Genomic DNA, 6019 nt, shown 5'->3' with positions numbered 1-6019 from the left:
CTTTTTCGGAGGCCATGTTTACCTTTTTCTGTTGTATACGCTTATTTTATTTATATAGTGTATAAAATATTTAATGATAATTACATTATTACAAGGTGGACAGACAACTTTAAGGTGGTCAAAAGACAAAGGCTTCACGCAGGCCGCTTTTAAACGATCTTATTTGAAATCTATGAGGGTGGCCTATGTTCGGCAGTGGACGTCCTCAGGCTGGCATGATAATGTACATATATGCTAAGTTGTTAGTGCAAACGCAGCATAGAACGTCCATCTACAAGGAGGACAGACGACGTTATTTGTGTGGTCAGAATACGCCGGATGCAGACCGCTTCCAACAGGTACTATTGGATATTTATTTACCTTGGGAAACCTATGTTCAACAGTGAACATTCTATGGCTAAACGATGGCAATGATGCTTTATTTTTTTTTCTCAGTCGCCATCTGTAACCTCTGACAGTAACTGGCAGAATATTTTAATCTACAGTATAATTTTGTCAGATTCTTTACTTTATAGAAAACTTATGCCTTATTAATTTTCTTAACATCCAGCCTTTTAATTTAAACCTAAATTTAAACCGATACCGTATACTTTCATATTAAAATCATGCGAAAAAATTATGTATTTATGTGTGGATATATATATATATATAATGTTGTTAGCGTAAACGTTAGCGCCTCATTTGCATTAAAAATGCGCAATAAATTAATACTAAAATAAAAACAAACGAAAAGAAATGCAAACAGCATAGACAGTCTTAATTTAATAAAAACAACGGTATTAAGGGGTGGCTACCATTTTGTCTAACAACAAAAGGAATCCGGTAAAGGATGGGAAGTGGTGATTAGCCAGATCCGCGCGTTGCAGTGCGGGAAGCGAACCTGTGTCCCGGAAACGTGCAGTACCGGGCGCTATGCAATAGCCCGCACGTGCACATACTTCCGGCGTTGGTCAACAGTTTGGGTGGGTGCTAATTTTCTACGTAAATTAAACTTCCACGCCTTTATTTCGTTTCAATAAATACTAAATTTTCACGATTTATCATCACAAAACCAGTAGACTGTTTATCGTGGTGACCTTTGGGGGATGTCTACGGTTTGCTAGGGACGTCTATCGATTAACATAATGATGATGATGATTATTATCATAAACAATAGAAAATTAAAAAAAAAAACTATCATTAATCCGCTTGTTGCAATACTTAGTATGTCTGCAGGGTTACAGATTTTCTACGGTTCTAGAATATGCCGGTTTTGATACTACATTTTCCTTCGTCGATTGTAAGCAACTAACTAGACCCTATAGCAGTAAATATGTTTAAGACTCAAAAAAAAATTCAAACTGAAGCGTTAGATTAAAAAAAATTGGGATATGCATTGTCTAAACCAACCTTTTTTATATATTATTATATTGAAGAGAAATAAGTCAAGACGAGACAATTAATATGTTATTAATAGCATTTATCAACATCATCATGTCTGTCGATAGGTGCCCACTGCAAGGCCTAAGCGTCTCCCTAAGAGTAATCATGCGCCGCTTGCTTCCAGTGACTCCATGTGACTTTGACCACGTAGTCAGACCAACTCGTGGGATGCCAACTCCTGCTACGTCTACCAACTGGTCGTAACACGAGAATCTTTCGTCCTTAACGGCCTTTGGTTTTACGAGCGATGTGTACAGCGTTGCGATGTCTAACACTGCCACTTCAAAGTACATGGGTGATATTAGTTCTTCTGTGAATTTCGCCATTGCTAAGTCACTGTCGCAGCAAAGTTCTGTGGATTATCCTCTACTTGATTGCTGTGACCTACACCTTTTGTACAAGGCACATCATAAACGACCACGCGTCGGATCCACGTGTCATCACCGAAAAGACACACCTGGTCAAGGACTTTAATTGCATTATTAAATAATAAAAATATTTACCTAATAAGACAAATAATAGGGTTTTTATTATTTATTCTAACTTTATCTGTAGTAACTATTTTTTAAACGAAGAGGTTAGGATTTTTTTTAATTATCAGAACCATTCGGACAAATTAAGGCGCATTAAGTGACATTGACATAAGTGACAGTGACTACTGACAAAACATAGCGTCTGTACTTTTTAGGTCCTTGCGAATGACCTGTGCTCGTACGTTAAACCCGGAAGACGGTCGGATATTTTTATTTTTGAAAGTTTTTAATTAAAACTATACAATCAAATTTAACTATCAAAAAGATTGTATTACCTTGGTAGTTTACAATTAAAAATAAATAAAATATAAAATTTAAATAGGCGTTTTTCATATAAATATATTCACAAACAACAATGCGTTTTCTGTTGACTTCTTGCATATCACATAACATAATATCTATATATGTAATCAAGTTGAACTTTACTTCACTAAACACTGGTATTGTATGCAATGTTATGTAATGTACAATGTTCTTGACCCTTTGAAAAAAGGTACTTTGTCAAAAAAAGTTTCTGCTTGTTGCATGATTTTCTTGGATAAAGGCACTTAGGAACATTTAGTTTTAAGTCAAAGGATGCCATTAAAGGACAACTCAATTTCATTTTATTAGATTCTTTGGACAGAAGAGCCTAAGAGTATACTTCTCATCATGTACAGTGGTCACCGTACGTGTTGATAATGTGGACAAATTAACAAATAAATTTCTTAATACACCTAAATGTGAAGTAAACCTTTTGTAATGGCCACATCTTGCTCTTTCTAACACAATTACAAACTTTAATGATGTGTTTTTGATTTTTTAAGAATATTCTTTATTTTATTTTGACTCTAAGAAAACAAATTATCAAAAACTGCTAACTATAAAATACATCTGCAGTCCACATAAGTCTCTCTTTTTTTCACAACGGGACGCTTTTCCACGGCCTAATCCCAATACCTTAACAGATAAACGAAAAGGTTTGTAACGAGATGTAAGAAAGAAGCCGACGGTGTACAGTGATTACACATACATGTGATTACAACTTGCGTAGCTATTTATTATATTTATTTATCTGTACCAAAAAGAATTTTTCTCAACTTCAAATTATTTAGCGAAATCTCTCTACTACTGCAGGATTGAGGCCAATCAAGAGTGAACATCAGCTTCTTTCTAGAAGTTCACAACTATAAAGGGCGTATTAGAGAGTTGTTTACCATTATTAAATTAAAACCGGCAATCGCGTAAACTTTAACAAGCATTCTCTCTTATTTCCCCATCAAGTCAAATCACTCTCTCAGCCGAAACATCCATGACCTGAAATTAACAACTGGCCTTTACGTAAAACGTTTTCGCAAAGTTTTGCGATTTATAAATAACAATTTTGTTTCTTAAATACTTCTAATACAATGGAACCACGCTGGGTGTACATAAATATTTATTTGGGTGTTGTCTATAAAATTTCAGGTCTTCACAAAATATCCTGCTCTCGAGGAGGAGATAGTGTTAAGTGAAGTACCCCTATCCTCTAAATATTTTTACCTAAAAAACCCAGTAGGTGCTAATTACGGAAGCACAAGATGTCAACTACAAAGGCGGCTTCATTGACACTAAGTTACTTATAAATTTAATAGCCAATATCTTGAATTCAATAGGAATATTCCGAGAATGCACACGCCGCCCATCTCCTATAAAAAGTCAATAAATAAAACATAGATAATAGCTATTATTACAACCTTCTTCCATAAATTAAAAATCTGCTAATTGCAATATTAATTACTTGATTCAAATTGAGAACAGGTGTGCACATTTGACAATTTATTTTTATCTCTTGAAATATACGATTTATGTTGTGATTCTTCTATTTTTTAAGTGTTATTAGCAATGAGATAATGCCCAAATCATCTGTATCTGAGATGATTTGAAACAAACCTGTAAAAGTTATACTCCCATCTTATTCGTTATAATTAGCTCTGTAGCAATAATATGAGAAATAATGTTAATATTCCAATTGTTATTAGTTAAAAATAGTAGAATCACAACATAAATCGTATATTTCAAGAGATAAAAATAAATTGTCAAATGTGTTGCCACAACTCAAGATTGATTTTTCATAATTGCCACAACTCAAGAATGATATTTCATATTTTAATGATTATATCTTTAAGGTATGAGAGATGTTTTCATGGGAAGAATAAATAGTAAAAATAACACTTTCGTTACTCATACAAACTACAGAGTGAATTAAAAACTTGATGACCCATGATGACAAATATTTAAGGTAATCAAAATCAAAAAATTATCGGAATGCTAATGTACTTATACTGTACGACAAAGATTTTTTTCGTAGTAATGATTGTTTATTAACAAAATCTCTCCCGACTTTTTATTTATTTTTACTGTCGGATTGCGGCGGGCAACTTAACCTTGGTCAGGATTGTTTCTGGTAAAATCTACACGATTATATCAATGTTCTGTAAGACCCGTAAAGAGAAAATGAAGCCGAACAAAGAAATTACTAAGTTTATTTTCGTATATCTCGTAATATTGCAGACTTTTCTAATTTTGTCACACATCTAATACTACTCTGACAAACTAAATAATCTCAAAACAGTGTGTCGTCGACAATGAATGTCATGGAATATTAGTGATGGGTTCTATCACTAATATTTTCACGAGAATATGCTATGCAACGGAGGATCACGATAATGCGAGCACATAGTACATCACAAACTTTCTAAAAAGAATCACCGTCATCAGTGGTGATGAATACGACGCAAGAAGAAAGAGGATACAAGAGGATTTTATTACTAAACAATATAAAAATAGTTATAAAAAATAAGGTACAGTAGTCTACTAGATTTATAAACATTATCATCATCATCTTCATCTTCGACTTCAACGACTTTCCACGCCGCAACTACCACTCATGAGCTCTACCCTCTTCCAATTCAGACCAGCAATTCTTTGAGCTGCCTCGGTGACCTTGGCTCATCTTCGAATCTCCTAGACTTAATTTTACTAAACGTTTACAAATAAAATTAAAATTCACGTTGTTTGACGCAAATAAATTAGTGGAATTTATTGTTTGAATAACCTAGTCTAGCTGCACGGTCATGGTCGCTCAACACTCATTAAATATTTGTAAAGCAAATCGGTACTCTTCTATACGTAAATACGATTACAAGTACACCTAATTATTTATACGAATCAAATATATAGGTGATACTTTTTGATCTATTTATATGGATAATGACCAGCTGGAAGTAATTATACAAACTAATAGTGTGGTTAGGCCAAAAGCCAAATATATTTAATAACATGCTACAAATATTTAATGAAGAGCCGATATTAAAATACAATTTTGTACAATTCTTGATGCGTAGAAAGACCGAAAAAAATTTTTTCTTGTGAGAAAGATCTGTAGATCTTCCACCATCAACCTCGTCGTTGTAGTGGTTGATAGTCGACAAATGATAAATGTCAACCTATTTTCTAAGTTCTTCGTCTACAATGACAATAATCATAATTTCAGTTGTAAGACGTCCAAAGTTGAACATAGGCTCCCCTATAGATTTCCAATAAGGCCAGTTGGAAACGTTCTACTTTCAGGATTTTTATAAAGACCTTAAAAATCTCATCTGTCCTCCTTGCGGGCGGAAGACCTACGCGGCGCTGGCCGCTCCTTAGTCTTTGCTCCAGAAAATTTAGACCCTATTTCTCTGTTCTGCACGCTGTGTGCGCTTATCCGATAGACTATGTCAGTGTGATGTCTATTTGATCTCATCTGTCCAAATCTATAATATCCACAAGTCATCACCATTGGTTCACACATATTGGTTGTAAGCTTTTGTCTTTAGGCACTGGGAGATATTGGAGAAGATGTTTCATACTAAACTGAACACCTAAGTAATCAAAAGCATCAATAGTGTTTTCATAAAGCGTGATGTCAGCAACACCGACATCAATAACATTTATTTTAATGATTACAAAAGAACTTCCAACACAACATAGTCTCCGAAGAATCTTTTTATATTCAACTAAAAGCGAAAGTGACCTTCCTTATTTTATCATTGCATTATTAT

The sequence above is a fragment of the Battus philenor genome, unplaced genomic scaffold, assembly GCF_028537555.1.
Source record: "Battus philenor isolate CCGP_79_NKW_IND1 unplaced genomic scaffold, ilBatPhil1.0.hap1 SCAF_5, whole genome shotgun sequence".
Classification (NCBI taxonomy): domain Eukaryota; kingdom Metazoa; phylum Arthropoda; class Insecta; order Lepidoptera; family Papilionidae; genus Battus; species Battus philenor.
The sequence above is the reverse complement of the archived record's forward strand: the minus strand, read 5'-3'. Positions refer to the sequence as shown.